Source organism: Atractosteus spatula, chromosome 13 (genome assembly GCF_055471065.1).
Source record: "Atractosteus spatula isolate fAtrSpa1 chromosome 13, fAtrSpa1.hap1, whole genome shotgun sequence".
NCBI classification, from domain to species: Eukaryota; Metazoa; Chordata; class Actinopteri; order Semionotiformes; family Lepisosteidae; genus Atractosteus; species Atractosteus spatula.
Genome location: NC_142718.1, coordinates 5,479,194 through 5,502,584, shown reverse-complemented (window position 1 = coordinate 5,502,584; position 23,391 = coordinate 5,479,194). Strand labels below are relative to the sequence as shown.

Here is a 23,391-nt window from a genome sequence, read left to right as displayed (position 1 = left end):
CTTAAAATATACAAGCTCTTCTACTTTGACACAAAAACAAAATATCAAGCCATAAAAAGTGTTCAGCTTCATATCTTTACCACATGTCTGCTTGCAATGAACCCGGAAAACCTCCATGTTAATCCCTTCTTTAGACGTGGAACACATGTGATATGCTCCTCAAGGTTACAGGAACATTTTACAATATTCTTGATGATTTCTAGTTCCAATTCATTTTCCAAGGTCAAACATACTGTATAGCTTTGTGATGTATTCATTTATAGTTACAGATGGTATAGTAGATAGATCTATTTTGGATATTACTAAATTCTGTTGTGTATTTTATTCTGTATTTTGTTGTGTAATTATTGTTTTATTTAAGAGAGAATCCAACAAGTTTTTCAATTTATATTTCACAGTTGAAATAGGTCAATTTGAGATAAACAAATCCATTGAGGCTACAGTTTCCTTTCCCACTCCAAAGACATATTGGTAGGCTGACTGGCTCCCGAGACAACTTCCCCTGTTGCGAGTCTGCATCTGTCCGAGCCACGCAGTGGACTGGCGTCCCATGCCGAGTTTAACCTGCCTTGCGCCCGTCCCTTGCTGGGATAGGCTTTGACTCCCCCCTTGACCCTAAAATCAATGAAGCAGTTAGAAAATGATTGGATGGATATCTATTGTGAAATTTCACATTCTGTCAGCAGATGATCTTCTTTATAACCACTGCAAAGGAATAGATCTAAGAACATGAGAAAAAGCAGCGTAGCAAAAATTCAGTAAATTTCAGTCTCAGCAGTGAAACACCTCTAACATAGCACTGCTGAACATCGGTATTCATTAATCAGATTAATAACAAATAACATTTTCCCCAAAGTATGCCCACAAAGCCCTAGCTTCCCTATTTTTTCACTAGGTTTTTCAGCTGTAACTATGTTTAGGAAGTATGTTTCTTTTATTCACACAGCCTTTTCAAACTCTCGAGACTATTTTTCAACAAATCACTCCAGACAAAGTAGTTCATATCCTTATGGACCAGCTTTCCAAGAGAATATCTTTTCCACAAAGCTAGTTTTTAAGACTTCAGTTTATTTCCCCATGTTTTGATTATTTTCAGTTCAACTCACTGCATTTAAGCAAGGTTTGAAATGCATTAATCTTTCTTACAGACATAACTTCGCAGTTAGATTCAAGGACTGTCAATGACCCAAACAAGGTTTTGTTTGGATACTAAATCTGTAATCATTGACATAGAGGGCTTATGGCCTTATTCCTCAGAGGCACACCTCTTCCTGTAAGTGAAATTCACTTTACAACTACAAAAACCTGAGTCATGCGGTTAAGTGGGAAGAAAACCAAGATATGTCTCACTCAAGGCAATTGAAACCATTCCGAGCTACTATGCTAAAACTAACGTCTGAAAACGTATATGTTGGGAGCTGTCAGCCACTGAGCTGCAGAGGTACAAGCAGTGGTTAATTTAACACCAAAGAGCAGAATAAATGAGGGGGAAAAAAAGATTGTGTTTCCATCTGCCTTCCCAGCAGCTAGTCTTCCCCATAAAATGAAGCAGTTGCTCTTTCTGTAGGGCTGGAAGGAAGGGTGGATAAACACCTTCAAATTCAAATCTAATTATATTTACCGGACTCTCAGCCTTTGTAATACAGGAGATAAGCTTAGCTTACACCCAGTGTGCTTAGTAACACAGTATCCGCCCTACACTTCTGCTAGCTAGGTACTGTTGCATTTTGAGCTACAATCTTCTGGTTGCTTCACTTAAGTTCAGAAATTGCTCCAAACCTCCTAGTAAATATCAACCCTTTGTCAAAACAGCTAACTATACCCTCAAAGCAGTTTACATACAAAGCCTCAAGCAATAATAATGTGTTTAATGTTAAACTATATTGTATTATACTAAAAACAGTGTTCTGTCAAAACACCAGCATAACTAGATTGTATATGACACAGAACACGACTGACTGGTTTGCAATGAAGCCCCCACAAAACAGAAGCTCACATAGTATTTTTACAAGGAGAAAGTCCATTCTAGACAGCAGCAAGCACTTTCTAATTAAGTAACAATGTAAGGCCGTTGAGCAGACGCATGACTGAAACTACAAGGCTGCAATATCAGTCATCACAAATGTGTTTCTACTGAACAAGGCCACATGACTACAAACAATTGTAGAACAATGACATATATTCAGGCTGTAGGTACACACGATGTACATTTACTGTATGTGGGTTAACTTTCCATGAACCGTCAGGGTGCACGAAAGTTCCATTTATAGTAGGGGTCTCCAAGCCTGGTCCCAGAAAATCCCAATACAATAAGTTTTACAGGTCACCCTGAATTATCCGTTTAGAAAAAATGGGAACACCTGCGCAGTTATTGATCAATTAATTCAGTAATGCATTCAATTGATGGAACTCTGCTCCCTGAGAGTTGATAATAGCTGTTGCAAATGATTTCTGTATTGCTTAAATTAACACCTCACCTGCAATTGATTCCAATTAAACTATTCTAACTATAGTTCTGAATATTGATCTTTGAGGAGCCCTGTTTCCTCTGGAGTTTGCTCCAGAAGAGGTTTCTTAATCACAGGTTAATTGATTTCAATTTTCCATCTCGGGGCCCAATTTAATTTGTTTTCAGCTCTTAAATAAAAGTTGAATGGGATTTGTAATTGGCATCAACCCCTGGTCTAATTAGTGAAACGGAGTTGTGGAACTGCCCTGATTCAGGTGCAGTCGCTGAATTGTGTCCAACTGGACAGTGGCACCACTCGCTCACAGTGGAATGGTCCGATATCTTGGCATTCCTACCTGCATCAAGCCCAGGAGAGACTGCATGAGGGTCTGTGTGGTGAAGTTGCTGAAAATAGAATACTTCAGCTAGAATTCTTTTTGAAACCAAGACCGAGTGCAGAATAATGTCTAAACAGGCAAGAAGATGCATTAATTAGCCATGGAGATTAAAGGCACACTTGGAACAAAACCCAGCAGACAAAAATCCCTCACAACCAGGACTGGGAACCATTTTTCTAAGGCTTGAGAAAATGGCGATTTCATCTTTACCTGTAAAATCTGCTGGCAGGAGGGTACCCGTATTAAAACATATGTAATGATGTTTTTTAATCATTGGACCATGGAAGCCATTTTTCCAGTTAAACCAGTTTTTATGACTTGTAAATATTCTCCTTTCAGAGGAGATATGCACCCAAGGTTTATTAGGGTCTCAAAGTTACTGGTGGTTTATTCACCAGTTTCCTAATTTAAAAAAAAATGTAAAATATAATTCCCATTATTCTCCATTACAAAGTGTTCAGCACCAACATCACCATCAAAAAGGTTACCAACCTATTAAAGTGTGATGCTAATGGAAAGAGGACAGGATAATCTCAACCAGGCTAAATAAAGTATCCTATCTATTTCATGCATTTTCTCTGTGCAATACCTAATAACATACAAAGGCTAAATTTAATTTAATTAGGTGCTATAAAGTTCATATTGCACAGGTCTACCATGTAACAAATGTCAAAGGTTTTTTTTTCCCCCCTCTTTAGAGACGATTTCGGCAATTCAGTACAGAGGAAAAAACACTGCAGAGATACGAGTATGGTTGTACTCTTAAATAAAACCAAATCTGTTTTTTCTAAACCATTTTAGGACTTCTGGAACATTTCAAACAATGCATACGCAACCTGGGAGGCCACCTGAGAGAGGAGAGGTGAGGAGCTGGTTTCAGTCTCGTTTTTGACATTTTTATGTTGCCAAGCAATACGCCGCACATTTCTCATAAATAAAACGTGCAGTATTTGCCGACATTCGCCAGCTGAAAAAGAAACTGAAAAGGACTGGGCATGCAATCGCCTTGCACCTCACATGGAACAGTTCTAAAACCTACAACAAGCCCTGAAAAACTAACGTTCATCCGTTTCTGTGCATAACACTACTTGGCATGCGGACATTTAGGGCCATCCAACTCTGCATTCCAAAGCTCCGACCTGCACATTTATAATCGATGAACAAGCAAGGACTCCTGATGATGCCATACAGATACAAACTAAACTGGCTGTTTCTTCAGTTTTAGCTAGGTGCTGAACCTCAAATAAGTCTGCAAATTATGGAAATGGAAAAAAACGCTAATCACAAAAATGGTTGTTTCCAAATTAAAGTTTGTATGAAGAATGAAGGACTACATTTTCAACAGGAGTTGCCTACGAACTGAAAATTTCTATAATCCTGTACTGCTCTACTTTAAATACAGCTTGATTTTTCCCTTGTAAAGGAAAGACATAGAGGCGTCTGGTTAAACACTTAGCTTCTCTCACCCACTTTCTCTATCCATTACTGGAAAAGGAGTTAGGACTAATAGCACTTACTTCAAAACAAAACACCAGGCATAGGAAACACAACACGGTCTCGGTTTTCAGGTTGTGCTGCACCTTGTCTAAAGGGTTAAATGCCTGGGCAGAGTGGTAACAGTTGTAGGGGTGGAGAAAGCTGTCAGGCTTTCCCCAACATGTCCAAACGGGGAAAAGAAAGAGCAGAAAATAAAATTGTGTGCCCGATTGCCAGAACACAGCTCTTTCTCCACAGATAGAGACAAGCTCTTCTTCACCCTTCAGTAGGGGGCGTTTAGGAAGAACCCTAGCCTGGCAGATCACAGCAAAGAACGAGGCACCTATTGTTATTTTTTCATTGAGAGACCAACATTTTGCTTCCTTAAAAGAATGATTGCTCTGCCAACAACCTGTTGATAAATCATCCCTTCTAAGGATCAAATAATAGAGAAAAGACCATCCATCCACTTTCTAACCACTTGATCCAGTACAGGATCACAGGGAAGCTGGAGCCTATCCAGTTAAACAACGGGCACAAGGCCAGATAAACCCTGGATGTGATGCCAGTCCATTGCAGGGCACACCAGTTTTCCCAGACGCCAATTAACCTACCAGTATCGTATGTCTGGGAACCCACACAAACATGGAGTGATCAGACGAACTCCACACAGATTGCACCTCAGAATATTCTGGAATTGATCCCAACGCAGCAATACAGCAACACTAGCCACTACAACACCATGCTGCCTAGTAAAGACCACTACAAAGAATTCACACAGACAAGAATAACAGGAGGTTAATCCTTGCTTTTCAGTATTAAGGCATAGGTGGAACTGTTCAGATTTCAATCTTCTGGGCTGTTTGCCTTTGATCGCATTTTGACAACTTTGTCTGTTCCATGTGCCAGTCAGTTCCGAACCAAAATCACTACTTGTAGTAAATCTCCAAAACACTTAATTTCCAGCTACCGGAATAAATGTCAGGGATGACAGGCAAACAACCTGGTTTCCATTAGAAGCAGTCACTAAACTACACTGAACACCAAAGAGCTAAAATTAATGGCGAGTGGAAAAAATCTATCGCACCATTAAATGAAGATGCTAAATAAAGATGCCAGCTTCTTGTCAACATTACTTTTCTTTCAGTTGATACAGAAATTTTACCTTTTGATCCGACGGTAATCTGAAAAATTCCTAAGCCCGTTTTCACGCTTCACGAGAACCGAAGCATCACTATAAACTGTCTTTTCACGTTTGACAACATTTATCACCATTAGCCTCTGTTCTCACAGTCTCCTTCAATTCTCATATCAAGGCTTCCCTGAAGACACTTGGTCACATTTTACCATTTTGAAACAGAACCAAAGAAATCTAGGCTCTGCTCACATGAATCCATTGTGAAGGATGATGGTATCTTCCAGCTCCATTCCAGCACTTGATAAGCCAGTAGTGAGGCAATTGGAAATGTACATAAGGCTAGATCAGATTGAGCAACTCCAGTAATGAGGCATCCATTCCCTAAAATCTGCTTTGATCTGGAGAAGACATGCCCCACTTTCTCATTCATACAGTACGTTCTATGATCATCTTATCACAAAACTTAATACCATTCAACACCGGCTTCCCGGTTTTTTACTTTTTACCACATGTGTTACTCTGGCACAAATTTTTCAATCCATGATTTTAAAATTGATAATACACAGTAAATATACAGTCTTCATTATCACATTTCATTCTGCCTGGCATGTTAATGCTAAAAGGTCTTTCTGCTCTGTCACAAACTCATAACAAAGGCCCAGGTCAAGATTTTTATTTATCCTCATGTTAAAAGTCTTTGATGAAACAAAACTAATTTACAGGAAAAAGTCTTACTTAATAAATAATCAAGTTTTATAAGTGATTATTCATGAACCTAACAAACACTGTTACTCAAAGTGCTTATTTCTTGGTTATCTTTTTTTAAAGCTCAAATATCTGGGGGAGAAAGAGATACAAAACATACCCTAATAAATACGATATCACGTTTTAACTTTCCTTTCTGCAAATGGGAAAAAAAGCTGGAACCATCTCCTTATGATTTCCCTTCATGTTTGCACTTTGAAAATGTGTTCTTATACAGGAGTCATCATGCAGGTTATTACTGGCAGACACAGTCAAAGATACTCATCTGAAATCAAGCTACGATTTACAAGGAACAAAATTCCTCAGCCTCCTGTTCAGGCAGGTAAAAGCAATCCGAAGAATCCAGACCTCAGCCTCTCTCTGCTACAGAACAATACAGGAGCCAGCTCTCACTATTGACATTGCACAACAGCTGAGCTGGAAAAAAGGGGGCAGAGTCCACTGGAGTCATTCTGCTCTGGCTGTTAGCTTAAGCCAGCTTTATTCACGGAATCCATTTCTGCTCTCTTTCCAATGTGGGTGTGTGCGTTGACAAAGTAAGGAAAAATCTGGCTTCACCTCCTGTCAGTCTGCCTAATACACAACAGGCAAGGCACTGTAACCGTCTTAGAAGATGACACTTCTCCCTTATATCTCTTATTAACACATTGAAGATCTGCAGGTTTAATTTCTACCAAAACAGTGAATTGCCTGTTTAATACCTATGGAAGTCTCTTATAAGGAATTCCAATTCCTGTAGACTGACATTTTTTCTGAATACCTTATCTTAGCATGTAAACATACATCACAAACGCACGCAATTTACTAAGTATATTATCTTGGACTTGGATAGGCGCACACTATTTATCATGCTGTTTTCCTAACATACAGCATTTATTTCAGGTATCAAGAAAGGTAATACACGATTAGATAGCACGTACACTAGGCCAGTAACCCTATTACTGTACATAATCAAGAGATCCCATGTATTCAAATACCCTATTTTCAGACAAAAGCTTTATAATGGGAAATAGTGGAAGTAGTGTTTTTGCCTGCAATATTGCAATACTGTTCTACATTATATCAGTGTATAAGGCCGGCACAATATTTTGATGCATCAAAGAAAAAAAAACTGATAAGGGCAGACCTGCTTTTAAGCTTGACAATGGCGACAACAAAGTTAGCCGCTATCTGCTTATAGTCCAATAACTTATCAGTGTCCTTCAATGACCCCTCATTGAGCAAAAACAGACACACAGTCAAAGAATTAGCCCTGGAGAACAGAACAGAAAGAGGATGTAAATCAGGAGTAAAGATTTCAGTCTCACTGAAGGGGCGATCAGCTGATGTTTCAGGAACTGGGCTAGATTCCCTCCTTAGTCTGACAGGAACTTTGTGCCATCACAACTAAATGAAGCTCCTGCTAGCTAGTCCTATATTTAAGCCTTGGTGGAGATCAGCTAAACCTGGACTTCAAAGCCTTTTTTTTGTGTTAGGAAACCGCTTCCCCCCCCATCTATAACCTGTCGTGTAGCTCCAACCAAAATTAAAATGAACCAAATTAACCGAGTGCCCCACGCCCACTTTGGGAAGGATTTTCCAGAAGCAGATTTAAAATCAGCCCAGCTGCAACAGGGTTGTCCGGGATACGACACCCAGCCATGGAAAAGGAAAGATGGGAGCTGTCCGTGAGCAGCCATTTTCGGAATACAGGAGTAAGCACATGTTTCAATGGTGCCGAAATTAGAAAGAATTAATAAAACAGCTCTTTGAGTATGGAGCATTCTTGTCGCAGTAGGTAAGGATCAGAGCTTGTTGCAATTAGGTTAGTGGCTCAAGCACTGCTACTACCAACAGAACACTGTTTATCGTATCCCTAAGAAAGCTACTCAGATTCCTTGAGCTCTGTGATTTGGTGCGAGATTGTGAGGCAAGTGAATGGGTAGCAGAAACCGATAAAGCATATCGTCCGTTCAGGTCTGTGTACTTGGTGTCCAATGTACGGTTTTGCTGAATGATCAAGTAAACTGTGAAGTCTGCGTTGTTCCGGTTTTACGTGAGAAAAGAAGTTGTCACCCTGACAGCACATATTGGAGGGGGATACAAGCATGGGCCTCTCGCTCTCCTACACGAACGGTGCAAGAAAAAGTGCAAGTTATGCTGAATGCCAGCTGGTTATTATCAGAAAAGTACCCCAGGTAGAAGACCAATATTGAAGAGGTCTAGATTTTTAAGTTAAAAAAGCAAAACCAGAAAAAAAAAACTAAAACAAGCAGAAAACCTGATGCAAAGTTTAAGAAGAAAAGTCCTTTTGCCTTCCTGCTCAGCTATCAGAGTGGCCTACCAAGACAAAATAAAAGCTGATAAACTTTTTATATGAACAGGCTACTGACCCTGATTTAATTTTAACATACCGATGTTCAGGTTTCTTGGGTCACTGGACCTTGGGGAAGACCAGATGATTTTTTTCACATTTTTAATTCTAGTACGTATTATTTATGGATGCTCTTGCAGTTATTAATTAAAATTGCTGCATATTGTCTGGTTTTGTCATTTTTGTAAGTTGCGATGCATTGTGCTGCATTCTAGAGTTTCTATGCTACTCTCCACTAACGTTTGCACTACAGTACATACATTAACAGTCAGACAGCGGTTTGAATGCAAGTCTTGCATAAACACGACAGGTAAATAAACATCAGCCTTTCCCAGGGGCCTGTTGGGAGCAGGTTGCGAAAAATTTCACGTTCATACATCATAAAACATCCACCCATTTTCTAACCACTTCTTCCAATTCAGGGTCATGGACAACAAAACATTTGTAGTTTAATTGCAACCTAGCCAATAGCCTTCATTAAAGGGATTTCACCCATATTCTCATGAGATGTGGTTTTCAGTGAACAACTGTTAGTTATAGAAATAAATGGAAAGAGACGACATAAGACAGCAAAGAACTTTCTATATCTTATACTACCACAAAGTGCTAATAATAAGTTACAGTATAATCAATTATAACTAGTTAATACAGCTTCTGTATTTGAAACAGAATTCAATTCGTGATTTTATAAAGTACATTGTACAGTGAACCCTTCCGCATCAACCTGCTTTTTGTCACCGTTCGAATTTAATTTTCCTTCTTGACATTTAACTTATCCTCCCTGCGATTTTATTTTCCAAAGAAATCAGATTCTACTTTTCTTACAAAGTCCATTTTTGGAATGTTGTCCCAGAGCTTCTTATTTCAACTATGCAACTGCTGCTCTAAAATGAGTTCCGACAACAAGGCTGTTTACGGACCTCAAAGGGATGACGCCTACAGAAAAAGAAATGACATCTCTTCAGGCTCCAACAGAGAAAACGATGGGAGACTTAACACAAGCTTAAAATCACTACAGATATTGACATGGCCAACCTGCAGGACTAATTCAGGACCTGTGGTAAAACTACAACCTGAAATTGAAACTCAAGGGAGTGTATTCGGTACTGCACTCCAGGAAACACTTCGTTACACAAACAGTAGGACAAAAATGGCTAGGCATTTTGTTAAAGCAGATTCTCTGGGGTCCTTAAAGAAACACCCGGATGAGATCTTTGGATCAGGCAGATACTAGCAATCACTATAAAACGGGGTGTGTGGCACCCGTCAGAATATTTAGGTTCATAAGCCAAATGGAGGGTTTTCGTCCTCCAGGGGTATAAAATAATGGCAAAGGCTACTGCAACATTATATCGGGAGAGGCTGAGTGACTGTGTTCCAAACGGCAACAAATATATTGAAACAATGCTGATGGACATGAACAATTGATATGTTGCAGTGAAAGACTACATGTTCACCGTTGTGGAATTGCTTTGAACTTCTTTCAGATGTTCCGGACACCGATTGGCATGAGCTCTATAATATTAAATGACATTTCGGTTAATTCACACAGCAATCCCGATGTTAAAGCCTGACCCTTCAAGAATAGTAGCAATGGATCCATATACACTTCATTCAACAGTAAGAAGCAACTTACAGGTGATGGCATTAAGCACAGTTGTGATCTTTCAAGTGGTAAACTAATATCTTTTCCTTGAAGTTTGCAACGGTTTTTTTATATTGTCAGCAGTAAAATGAAAAAGGAGAAAAACCACATGGATGAGCTGCAGGCAATACATCTGAAGAAAGATCTAGGCTTTCAGGGTATTTTAAAAAATGCAATATTGAAAACAAAATGATACCAGCATAGAAAACATTTCTTCCAGCCTTCACAGCATCAAATACAAGATTCCTCCTCCATTCCTGCTCAATCCCTGCTCTTCTCTGCAATCAGAATTGAGTCATCTGACAGTAAAGCTAGAATTTGGTTGTTGGGTTTTCTCCTGCCTTTTCTTTTTAACTATAATGCTTTTACAACAGAGCTGCTGAACACTTGTGTAATATGCTCAACAAGTTGCCTTTGAGTGATAAGTGCAGACAAATCCATCCATCCAGTTAATTAGAACAAGCCCTGCACCATTAAAAATGACATTTTTTACAGTACATTTTTCCATGTTTTCAGTGCAAGCTGATTTCCATTCCTGCCAAAGTGGATAAGCATCTTCACACCAGATACCATTAAGGACTAATAATTTTATTCTTTAATCTTATTAATCGTGAATTAAAAAATACTCTAAAACAGTTTTGCAACCATCTAAAACTACAAGTACTGGGGGTGAATTTTCAAACACGCGACACTTTTTCCTAGATGGGATTAATTAAAATATCGGCAGATGAATGATATTCGTTTTCTCACAAGTTGTTCTACTCCTTTCCCAAAGACGGTTCTCTTCTCTCAGCCAAGGCAATCTTACCAGAGATGGACAGAAGGTGCATTTCAAAGACATGATAAAAACAAACATGAAGAAATGCAGAAAATTGGGAATATATAGAGGACGTGACTCAATTTTTTTCTCAGTTTGACTCTGGATGAATAATACTCTTTTCTCATGGCTCAAATATTAAAAGACACTGATTTTTGACTGGTTACTTTCAATGCACTAATGACACCCAGCTTAGAATACCGTGTATAGGTTTTGAACAGCATGTTGCAAGGAGGAGATTGCAGTTAAGGCATATGTTCCAAAAGAAAGGCAACAACGTTAATTCATGGTCATTAAGGTAAGACTTATACAGACAACTTAATGTCTTCAGCTTTACACAGAAGAGAATATGGGAACTTGACAAGAATCTAAAACTCTGAAAGGCGACCCCAAAGACTGCAGCCAGATCATTAGTGAAACAAGGACTTGGAACTAATGTCAGCTCAAAAGGTGTGGCAGTTAGGACTGAAAATAAGAGACACACAACAGAGTGTGGGGCAGGGGTTTCCAATCTTGGTCTTCGAGATCCACACACCTGTCCGTTTTTGTTCCACACAAGTTGTCAATAACACCACTGAATTTGAAATTGACTTGGTAACAGGATTAATTTGAACCGAGTGACTGCATTCAGATTCGGAGGCAGCCTTTTAACGGCCATTTTATTGCATTTCCTAACGAACATCAAATCCCAAACTCGACTTGAGTCGGGGGGAAAAAAAAATAACTTGCAAATGTTCCAATCGAGCAGCTTATTAATTCAATTAAGGCTTCAATTAGGTAATTAAGCACAGCTGGAATGAAAACCAGCAGGTGGGCAGACCCTCCAGGCCCAAGACTAGGAGCCCCTGCTGCAAGAGCATGGAACCAAATGTACAAACTTTCTTGCAGCAGCTTCCCAGAAATCATTCAGGCACCAGACAGCCGAGATCCTTTGATCCACGAGCTACAAGCAAACAAAGACCGAGACAGGCTAAAGATGGCCTGCTCTCATTTGTGACTTTTTTTTTTATTCAACCTGGACAGTCATGAGCCAAATGACTGACTCCAACTCTCCCATTTTAAGGGTTTGGTAATCCTAGATTAGCCACACAATAGGTGTGCTGCTCCGGGGAGTATTGCAGTGCTATCCAAAAGAACTACAAGTCCAAAATCATACACAATATTTTAATTGGGGCCGGCAAGCAAGCGCTGTATTCAATTTTAACACACCATAATTTAAATTCTATCCTGTATTTCCCCGAAATTGGTTGGCTTTTTCATTGTATCCCCTCCAGTGGCAGTTTTCGCAGTGATGCTGTGCGATTAAAACGGAACTCCCATGCAAAACCATGCAAGCTTGCGTTGTCACAACGCAAAAAGGTGGGGCTACTTGAATCTTTCATATCCACCCAGATAGCCACAAGCAAAATCCCCCCTTTCCCCACGCACCAAGGCCTGCAGCCACAGAAACAACAAAAGATTACAAAGGGACATTTTTAAAGGGTTTCAAATCATTTCATTTTGGGATTGTAATAATAATAATAAAAATTGCTTACACTTATATAGTGCTTTTCTGGACACTCCACTCAAAGCACCTTACAGGTAATGGGGACTCCCCTCCACCACCACCGATGTGCAGCCCCACCTGGATGATGCGACGGCAGCCATAGTGTGCCAGAACGCTCCCCACACATCAGCTATCAGTGGGGAGGAGAGCAGAGTAATGTAGCCAGTTCAGAGATGGGGGTTATTAGGAGGCCACGATTGGTAAAGAAAGGCCAATGGGAAATTTGGCCAGGACGCCGGGGTTACACCCCTACACTTTTCGAGAAACGCCCTGGGATTTTTAATGACCACAGGGAGTCAGGACCTCAGTTTTACGTCTCATCCAAAGGACAGTGCCTGTTTTTTACAGTATAGTGTCCCCGTCACTATACTGGGGCATTAGGACCCACATGGACCGCAGGGTGAGCACCCCCTGTAGTTCCTCATTATAAGTGGGTGGCTGCAAGCTGACAGGATTTGGTCCCGTTTAGTATTTTTAGACACAGCCAAAGAGGCTGTGATGTTGAAGGAGGAGTAAATGACAAGCTCCCTTGTCCCCCTTAAATCCTCTTCCCGAGAAGCCCTGCCTTTGCACAGCAGATGTCTGGGAGATCCTTTCAGTTCTCGGTTTCTCTCCGTCCAGGGAAGGGAGGGTATCTGCGTGCATTTTTTGAATGGCCGCTGCAGCTGCCAATAAAGTCCACAAAAGCAAAGCCTCCTGTAAAGATGGCATTCATTCCTCTCCTCGGGGTCTGTGCCAGAGAACCGAATTAGCTCTCAATGCCGACTGTTAAATCCTCATTTTGTACGCTGTAGGGTAAACATCCTTAAGAGTGGCTTGACGGCACTGTATTCAAACAACAAAGGCCTTAAGAAATATTGACGAGTCAATAAAACGTGAATATACTGTAGCACTGGGGCTCAGTAGTTATTGCTGGCCCACCGAGCTGGGGCCCTGTGTTCAATTCTGGACCTGGGGTGACTGTCTGTGTGGAGTTTGGATGTTCTCAGCAGGTTCCCGTGGGTTTCCTCAAGGAGCTACAGGTTCCTCCCTCAGTCCAAAGAAATGCTGGTGGATTAGCTGGTTCCTGGGGAAACTGGCTGTGGTACGAGCGTCTACATGATTGAGTTTGTGTCCGTCTGCCCCCAGATGGACTGACGTCCCAACCAGGATGTATCCCACCTTGCTTATCGGGACCCTCAAGTGGATGAAGCAATTAGAAAACGGATGGAAGGAAACATAGCACCACTTACATCCTGGGTTTTGCATTTGTCACATAAATGCCTGTTGGAAGGACATTTGTCCTCCAAACTGAGCACAGATGAAGACATATTGGTAGGTTAATTCTGGTCGTTTAATTGGCTTCTGGGAAAACTGGCCCCAGTGTCCCATCCAGGGCTTATACCACCATGTACTAGTTGCTCCACCGAGATAGGCTTGAGCTCTCTCAACCTTCAACCGTAAGACACGTGCTCTCCAAACTGAACACAGATAATCGCTCTAGTGTACATCATAGTAAAGTCATGATGGAGAGTGAAGGAACAGCAAATCTGAAGCTTCAGCTTTAAACCAGCACATACAAAACATACCTCACCATTCCACATTATTATCTCCGTCATATTGTAGCTTATTGTTATTAACATTTACTCAATGTTTTCTTGTCAACAACTTGCTAACAAGGATAATTCATTTTTTGCAGACGTTCTGAACTCCCAGCTAACCGGAACACCTGTACAGTGCAATATTAAAGAAGATCAGGCTAAGACAAATTGGAGTTAAGCAAGGTACTGTAAGCAGTGAAGCACGAATGCAAGAGAACTAAGGATCGTAATCCAATCCTACACCTGCTCGCCATGTAATATAATGAGCTTGAATGGCGAACATGCAACATTTAAGAGAAAAGAGGAACCTGTGATCTGGTCTTGGGCTTAGTCTGGGCAACAGGACTGAAGGTTTATGTTCAGCTTTTTCTGGGGTGAAAAGCTTCATTCTTATAAACATACTGGACAACTTCTAAGCACTCCTGGGGAAGAACTGTTCCATTAGGTACACTACTCTACCAACTGATGTGCCATTTTTAAATTAACTTTTTTGTTTTCAGTTGGAAAGGCTTCACAAAGACCAAGAAGTTTAAGACTGGAGGGTCTGGTTGGATACATTGTTTTAATTCACCTGCAAAGGATTAAGAGGTTGTTATTTTAACCAGCACAGTTAGAGGTATTACTATTTTTACAAGCATAGGAAGATCATACTTAACAGATGAACAAGGAGGAAGCCTCTATGATATGAACTTTGCTGGGGCAGAGTCACAGTGATGGCAAATAATAGCTCTCCATTGTCTGTAACACTTGAGAATAAGACAAAGCACTGTAATAAAATAATACAAGCCATTTGGGGAATGTGCTACACAAGTATAATTTACTAACCTCTCCTGATCTTTGAATAACAATACGTTTCATCGATATGCATAATTTTAGCTATTTAGCCAAACCAGACAAGAGGGCAGTGGTGCACAAAAAATCAGTTATGCATTTGCATAATTACAATATACACCACTCTTCTATTATTTCTGCTATTAAACCTGTCAAACCACACTTTCTGACAGTGGGCAAAAAAAATAATTTTCTAATATTTAGACTAGACCTACATTAAAAACAGAAACATTTTTAGATAAAACCTTTAAAAATTGGGATCACAATTACTTTCATTTTATGTCCTGACCTGCTATATGAATCTGAAAAAAAAACAGAAGCTTAGATTATACATTAATGTATCAAATTTAATAGTACTACTAATTAACACTAATTACATAAAGACAGGAATACTCTTTAAAAAGTCATCAATCAAGTGTTTGAATTCATATTTCTTTCTAATTGTGCCCTATTGTGACTAAATTTAGTGACTAAGTGTATCATTCATCTTTCAGGAGAAAAAGGTGAAATAACCATCCATGTTTTACTCCTGCAATTTTGATAATCTATCTATAATGACATCTTAAAAGTGTAGCTTCCCAGGAAAAAGGTTTAGCTACAGCATTATGGCCAGCAGCCATATCACTCTGCAACTCACAACTGGCAACCCACTGAAGCTCAGCAGGTGTGAGCCTGGTCAGTACCTGGATGGGAGACCTCCTGGGAAAGCTAAGGTTGCTGTTGGAAGAGGTGTTAGTGGGGCCAGCAGGGGGCGTTCACCCTGCAGTCCATGTGGGTCCTAATGCCCCAGTATAGTGATGGGGACACTATACTATAAACAGGCCCTGTCCTTCGGATGAGACGTAAAACCGAGGTCCTGACTCTCTGTGGTCATTAAAAATCCCAGGGCGTTTCTCGAAAAGAGTAGGGGTGTAACCCCGGCATCCTGGCCAAATTTCCCCATTGTCCCTTACCAATCATGGCCTCCTAATAATCCCCATCTATGAATTGCCTTCATCACTCTGCTCTCCTCCCCACTGAGAGCTGGTGTGTGGAGAGCGTTCTGGCGCACTATGGCTGCTGTCTCATCATCCAGGTGGGGCTGCACACTGGTGGTGGAGGAGGGGAGTCCCCATTACCTGTAAAGCGCTTTGAATGGAGTGCCCAGAAAAGCGCTACATAAGTGTGAGCAATTATTATTATTTTTATCTCAAGCAGGTAGCTGCATCAGTAGCATAGGCTGCAAAAACACGTAAAGGTGTATTCCCTGCTGAAAGGAAAAGAGATGCAATGTTTCGGCTGTGGAGCCTTCTTCAGGTGTGAGGGAGTCCGAAGCCGAAACGTTGCGTCGCTTTATTCCTTTCAGCAGGGAATAAATCATCACCAGCTCCTTTTCATCTTCATACCACAGACAGGGATTGAGCACATATTATTTGAGAGGTCTGTCTCATTTCATTAGCAAATTAATCGGTATGCAAACAGTTTACAGAATTAATCAAGGTATCATTCAGAAAATGTATTTATACAATTCTCCAAGTCTTCACCCCTCATGTGAAATACTAATAATCATGATCCACGTATTAATTGCAGGACCTGGGGTTAGGCTATCCTTCTCCACATTGAGAATTACACACTATTTCATCTTTGTTTGATGTGTCACGTCTTTTCTGTATTATCCATCATTCCCCAGGTTAAAAACCGAGTCACAGAGCACCACAGATTCTAATCAGATAAAAGATTCAAATATCTAACTAGGTTGACTGCAATAGGCAGAAACCTTCTTCTTTTACCCTACAAGTTTACTCGCACCCTCACTGAGCTGTCCTGCAAATGTATGGATGTTGCTGTTGATTTAAAAGGTTATTTAGCATGAAAATCCACATTTTTGATTGGGCTGTCTGAAAATATTACAGACCTGAATGGCTTTCAGTATTGTATGTATTAATAGAGCATCAGTCAAAAATGGTTACTTATATTTATAAATGCATGATGTTCAAATTTACATCCAGGCTATAAATCCTTAGTGGACACTCCTTAGGCTTTGAAATTTCAAGGAGGAGCTTCCTGGAGCTTGTAAGCATTCTTATTAATCATGAACAATATCCAACAACTCCTCCAGGATGCAACAGCCTGTTCTTGTGATGTTAACTGAGGTAAGCACATCATAAACGTTCTGCTGGAGACTGTGATGACCAATCAAGTTGTCCAAATGAATCACTGAGCTTGATACATTGCTCACTTATAAAGTACATTCACTTTTAGCTGCAATATGTTGGTGAACTTTGTAAATCAGTCGGGTTTTCGGTGCTAACTAAAAATAAAACAGGACCAGATGTTGTACTGGAAATCAAGACTAATGCTGACCCACTTCTATTCTTTACAGAAGGGTTGACATACTTAAAACTTCACCTTTCTGTACTACTGAGACTCTGTGCTACAAAAACTCAATCTGTGTTTCATCCAACAACAACGTGAAGTCCCAGTTGACTCAGGTGTCAATTTGTAGTCATTTCTGCAGACTCGTGGATGGCTATTTTAAGAAATGCATTTTCAATTAAGATGCTGGTATATTCATTATACAGTATTCAAGGCGGCAACTGGCAACCCCAGGTAACAACCTGAGGACATCCAAGAAAGTTCAATTGGACATTTCCAATTGATGGCATTGGTGATAGCCTTCAAAACCACATTTCTGACCACACATGTTGATTAAACCTTCTTAGCAATTGTCCTGGTTGGATAGCAACCAACCCATACGCTTTGAATGTCTTGATAATAAATTCCAAAATCAAAGCTGGAATGTGTTATGGATTTTTATAACTGTCACTGGAGTTGTAGAAGTGGATAATCTTATATCTCAGATCTTCAGACAATTTCCTGACTTTCATCATGAGGACACAGTACTGAGTGTTTCGATAGTGTGTTCAGCTTCGCTCAATGCCCAGTGGCAATCAATGTGACTACTAGAAGCTTCTGGAAACTTCCAGAGGCTTTATAAGAATACCAGATTCCCTAAGAATACCCAAGTCCTTACATGTACAGATTACATTTTCAACTCTTTTACATTCATCATAAATGTTGAAAACTCCTGTCTTTATCACATCAAGTCTCACTCACAGTTCAACAGTATCATCATGTTTGGAGGCTACTTTGGTTAGGTACAGTCCATAAAACAGGGAAAAGTTCAAATCCTCATGTTCTCAGAGTGTTTCTTAGCAGTCTACAGAAAGTGGAGAAAATGTTTGAAATGAAGTTACAAACTATGAGGTAGCTGGCTACCTCCAGCAGCCCTGGAGAGACACTTGGCTTGTCGCCACAATCAGAAAGTCACAGTTCTGAAAAGCAACCACATGTTTACACCTTATGCACCATATATATACACACAGAGTTCATGCACTGTGGACAGTAAGGCAAATAAAGCAAACTTCATGCACAACCGTGAGATTCCACTCAGCCTACTCCATAATTTCAAAAGGATACAGCATGCAAACACATGTCATAGAATACTTTTTACTTTTTAAAAAAAAGTTTGCCTCAGACAGAGCCAGACCTTCCAGCAAAGCAATGTCTGCGACTGCAAAAAAAAAAATGGGGAAAGCTCCTTATTGCCTGAAGACCAAAGAGGCATTTCCTTAAGGAAAACTAATCACCCTTCTCTCAGGATGATTATCTGGCAACTTCCCCAGATCAGCCCATCGAGTGAAGGTAAAAACACTTAGCTCCACTAAAGAGATCTGGCCCACACCTGTTCAGCTCCAGCCTGTCACAGCTACTGTACAGTTCCACAGAAAGAAGAGGAAAAACAATAAAAGCTGGGCGAAAATCCCCCTAGCTAGGCTTACTTCGTAACACATTGCTGAGAATGTGTTTTATTGCTTGCCCTCATGGAGAGGTAATTTTCAAAACTGAGCTTAGTTAACTCAGAAAGAACTCGGTGTTCTTTCAAATTGAACATTACATGCATCAGTAATAAGACAAAAAGGAGCTGTTTCATTAAATAAAGCTTTGAGAGCCCGTATTTACTGAAGTTCTCAGTCACCTTCGTAAAAGACGAGATGGTGGTTACGGCCAGTGGCGTTTATAAAACTGTCCTAATATGAGTGCTTGCCTTGGGACCAACTGGTGTCCCACCCTGTGGTTGACAATATGTCCCACCTACAGTGCGTTCCACGGTTCTTCCTTTTAAGGGAGAGATGGAGTCTTTTTGGCAGTATAGGGCTCATTTTAGTTTAAATTTCACAAAATATGGGCCTACTCAAAATGAGATAAGATTAGAACAAACACAGAAGTCAACACCAGGCACCGGATAAGAGTTTGCAGCTTGTAAAACCAGACAGGGATCAAACTGCTCCCCAATGGGAGTGTTATCTTGTTCAATGGACATTCCTACTCTTTGTTCCAGATAGGGGATTAGCTAGCTGTCACTGGGCAATTAACACTAAATGTAAGAATCTGGTTTGAGGAAAGCAGCAGGCCAAACGTTCAGAACACTGAAGTAAATCTTTTGTGAAGATTTCCAAAACAACTCTGAACATGACTTCATTTATTTCCTAAGAGCATGAAGACACAAAGACAACAACTCTTTTAAATGCAGTCAAAACTTGCAGTTTAAAAGGGGCAGAAAAAAATATAATGCGTTTAAGCCAAGTTTTTAAAAAATCACATTAAATTGGAATAAAGAATATCCATTGGCTGTTGTTACCATTGACTTTCAGTATCTAACATTCTGCATTTTTTTAGAAAAACCAATAACCATTAGAGACTTAGCTTTTATAAAAACAGTTGGAAACAAATTGGGTGGTTCAGACAGCCAAAACACTTCTGCAGCCTACAACCATACAGCACATAAAAAACAAAGCATTAAAACTTTTTTTTAAACACAAAGTGATTCATTGTGGCTGTTTAACTAAAGTATTAACTAAACACAGTGTCACAAACATACCCAACATCTGTGTCCTCCAATTAAAAGGAATCTCTTCACCATGGTCTTTTCAGACATGTAAATACTGTCAGGCGTATATTTGTTCACAAATATGAGAGAATTTCAGGCCAAGGACATATGGTTTCCATACAGTCCATTTCCCATTCCTCCTTATACTGTTAATGTCTCTCTCTAAAATCTATATTTAAAAAGTTAATTAAAAGTAATATATTAAAGGTTGTCAGAAGCATTCCATATTTGGTGTTTGTGTACAGAACTTACATATCAGGGGGTCTCCGACAGGCCAATTGTCAACAAATGTCTAGAAATCCTGTATAGCAACTATTCTTCAGGGAAACTGATGGGAGTTTATTTTAAGCTGGATAAAAAGGAATTTTGCCTCTTTCGGCCCAAAAACGTCTTTTTATTCCATTGTTTTTGCCCGATAAGATTTTCGGCACGTTTCATAACCAGTCATTTGAACAGTTCGGGAGATGGGACTCTTGCAGAAGTATTCAGACATGTTTTCACAAGAGCAAAAGCCACACTTGGTATTGGCAACTCTGCATAACAAGCAGGAGCACATCTGAAACACGCACCCCCGACTTGGAAGAAAACCTCCAAAACAGCTTTTTTTCTACAAGCACCTTGTAGATGGGTCAAAAAGATGAACCTGCTCGCTGTCCGAATGCCACTGAATAACACAGCACACACTGTTCAACAATGTATTAACATTCCTTGCCCTTCATTTATCTTAATTACAATGAGGTTTACTAACAAGCATAGCTGGTTAAAATATGCATTAGACATTTATCTTTACACAACAAAATATACAGAAGGACTCTACAAAACACCCATTAGATTAATAAATTATTCCTATCTCTCACAACTACCAGATGCGTCTGTAAAATCATCCAGGTGGAGGCTGCACATTGGCGGTGGTGGAGGGGAGTCCCCATTACCTGTAAAGCGCTTTGAGTGGAGTGTCCAGAAAACCGCTATATAAGTGTAAGCAATTATTAATTATTATTCTTCTAAAATATGTTCAGCTACTCTTAGTATGCTGTCAACTTTGTTGCTATGCAAGACCCACATAGAGAAGCTAAATGACGTCATACAGTTCTCTGCAATAAAAGGTTGGACGTCTACACGGCTGACGTTGTTGAGGATTTCTAAAGAGCAGCCGCATATTAATCGCAGGCTGCAGGGTGGAGACGCTAAGAAAATGTAACCCAAAGCGAGCCGGTATGCTGTAACCCATATATCAAGGACACTCAGACAGACAGTGATGTATACCTGTGTTTATTTAGCGATTACGTCCGTCACAAAATGTATTAAACTGGATAAAAGCATCGCAGGCGCTGTTAACGCTATTTATGAGCAGTGGGGAAAAAACAAAGCTTCTGCCTAGTAATCTTACACTCCTTAGGGGTCATAATACAAATTTCCAGCCGGCCCACCCTGTATGAACAGAGGGAAGACTATTACCCCATTGACACTAGGCTCCAAGGAAGACGTCATAACACAATGTAACGCGAACAGAAACATGATATCAGGGGTCTGTATATTCCACAATATTACATACAAAGCATCGACAGGGAAAGAACTGAAACATTCTTTTAGTAGACAATGAAGTAGGGGCGCAACAAATAAGAACATGTTTCTGATGTGTGGCCACATGCCTGGCACAGACCTGGTGTTGTCGGGCTAGTAATATTTACAGTGCTCTGGGTGGGGACGAATGTGAGGACTTGTACTTCTGTTAACAGCCTGTGCTTACAATACGCCTTTCTCCACTAAGTAAGCATCATCGCACTCCTCTACTGTACGCCTATTTTATATTCAATTGCAACAGAAGAAAATATTTTTTTTTTTAAAGCATGGCTTGGAACGCGCCCGTAGCTTAGCAATCAATAACCGAAGCACTGATACATTCACACTTATGATGAGGGACCAGGGCGGATCCAAGAATGACTATTTTCTTTCTTCTAATCTTGCACGGAATCCCAATTTTTATCTTCCCAGGCCAGAAGCAATCCGCGGCTCTTTCCTGTATCGCTCCCTGCGGCACAGACCCCTCACAATCCCAGGAATATCCTAAGACCACCAAACAAGACAGGCGCTCTTTATACGGTGTCAGTACAGACCACCTACACAACCCCCATCCAGGATATTCAACGATTTTAAAATTGTAACCCGTCTTGTCTTCGCGATCGCGATTTTCGTGGCCTTTGAGGACGAGCAATGTACCGGTTTTCTTGCTCATCAAAAAGCCACGCTTTTCCCGTTTCCGACTAACGTTACCTAAAATTTGCATTCCGCAGCACAGCGGATTAAAGGAATATACTATTCCTCTCCTTCCAACACTGTTTCACAACCTCCATTTGCTCAGTACCGTTTCAGTTCTGACAATCCGCGTCGTCTCCTTGTTACATCTGTGGAGTAACAAAAAGCAGCAAACAAATTTCCTTTACTCACTCTGAAGTCCTTGAGATCTTATTTCTTATTAGGAATGCGTCCCCTTTTCCTTGCTGGGAAAAAAAAACAGAATAAAATAAAGCTGGGAACAAATCCAGTTGTCCAAGGATACAGCAGGAAGCTGGCGTGTCAATGGTGAGCGTGTTTCGGGTTCCAGTCCCAGTTTCTTTAGTCTATTAACTCTGTTTTCCCAGTGACAAATTCATTCAAGCTCCCACTTCCATGCTCTGAATCAGACTGAGCAAGGATCGCCGTGGTTTTGCAGCATCTCATTTCCTGTCCAGCCCTAAAACAGCCTCTACTAATCAAACTGAAAGCACCGTGACAGTTGAGCAAGGGGGAAAGCATTCTCGGGATAAATTGAATTGTTCCACAGGGGAATGATGTTGATTGAGTTGGACTGGGATGGCTTGATTTTTTTTTCTCCTCCTTTCCAGTAAAATTAATTAAGGCTGTGCAGGCTCCGAGCACGACTGTTCGTTTATGGGTTGCGATGGGTATTGCTGTGGAGAGGCTAGGTGAGGCGGGTTCGGCAGGAAAGCTGCTCGAGTGACAATGAATCCATTGGGAAAGAGAGATTTGAAGGAACATGTATCCTCGGAGTTTATTTCAAATCTTACATCATAAACAAGCAGCCTGAAAAATCTGGTGCAATTGTTCGAATAATTATAATCCATTAAAATGTATTCCAGTATATTCAAATATAAGGTGCGAGCCAATATGAACCTCAGAAATATAAAATATACTCCAAATTATACCGGATTACATTCGATAATGTGTTACGCTAGCTCGCTCTTTGAAACAGATGTGTTTAAAAAAAAGTGCCATAAAGAACACTTTTTACTGGATCCTCACCGTTTTTTAACTTTATTTCCACCTGTCCTCTCCTTAATTAAATTGGTCTAATTATCTGATTAAATGGGAACGAGCCCTCCACTTCTGAAAAAGGTCTTCAGCACCTAGAACTACTGTAAGAGCATTTTTAAATCATCAGGTTTGGATGCCCTTAAAAATA

At 40.3% G+C, this 23,391-nt stretch overlaps 1 protein-coding gene across 2 annotated transcripts in view; it reads right to left on the bottom strand.

Moving 5' to 3' along the window:
- raph1a (Ras association (RalGDS/AF-6) and pleckstrin homology domains 1a) overlaps window positions 1-22,615 on the bottom strand; it is a 137,505-nt gene extending 114,890 nt beyond the window's left edge. The window contains exon 1 of one of the 2 annotated variants that reach the window (XM_088931013.1): window positions 22,377-22,615. The gene's annotated coding sequence lies outside the window, so the exon portion shown is untranslated. The remainder of the gene's footprint in view (window positions 1-22,376) is intronic. The other variant, XM_088931014.1, reaches the window with a different exon arrangement.
- Between the last annotated feature and the right edge of the window lie 776 nt (window positions 22,616-23,391).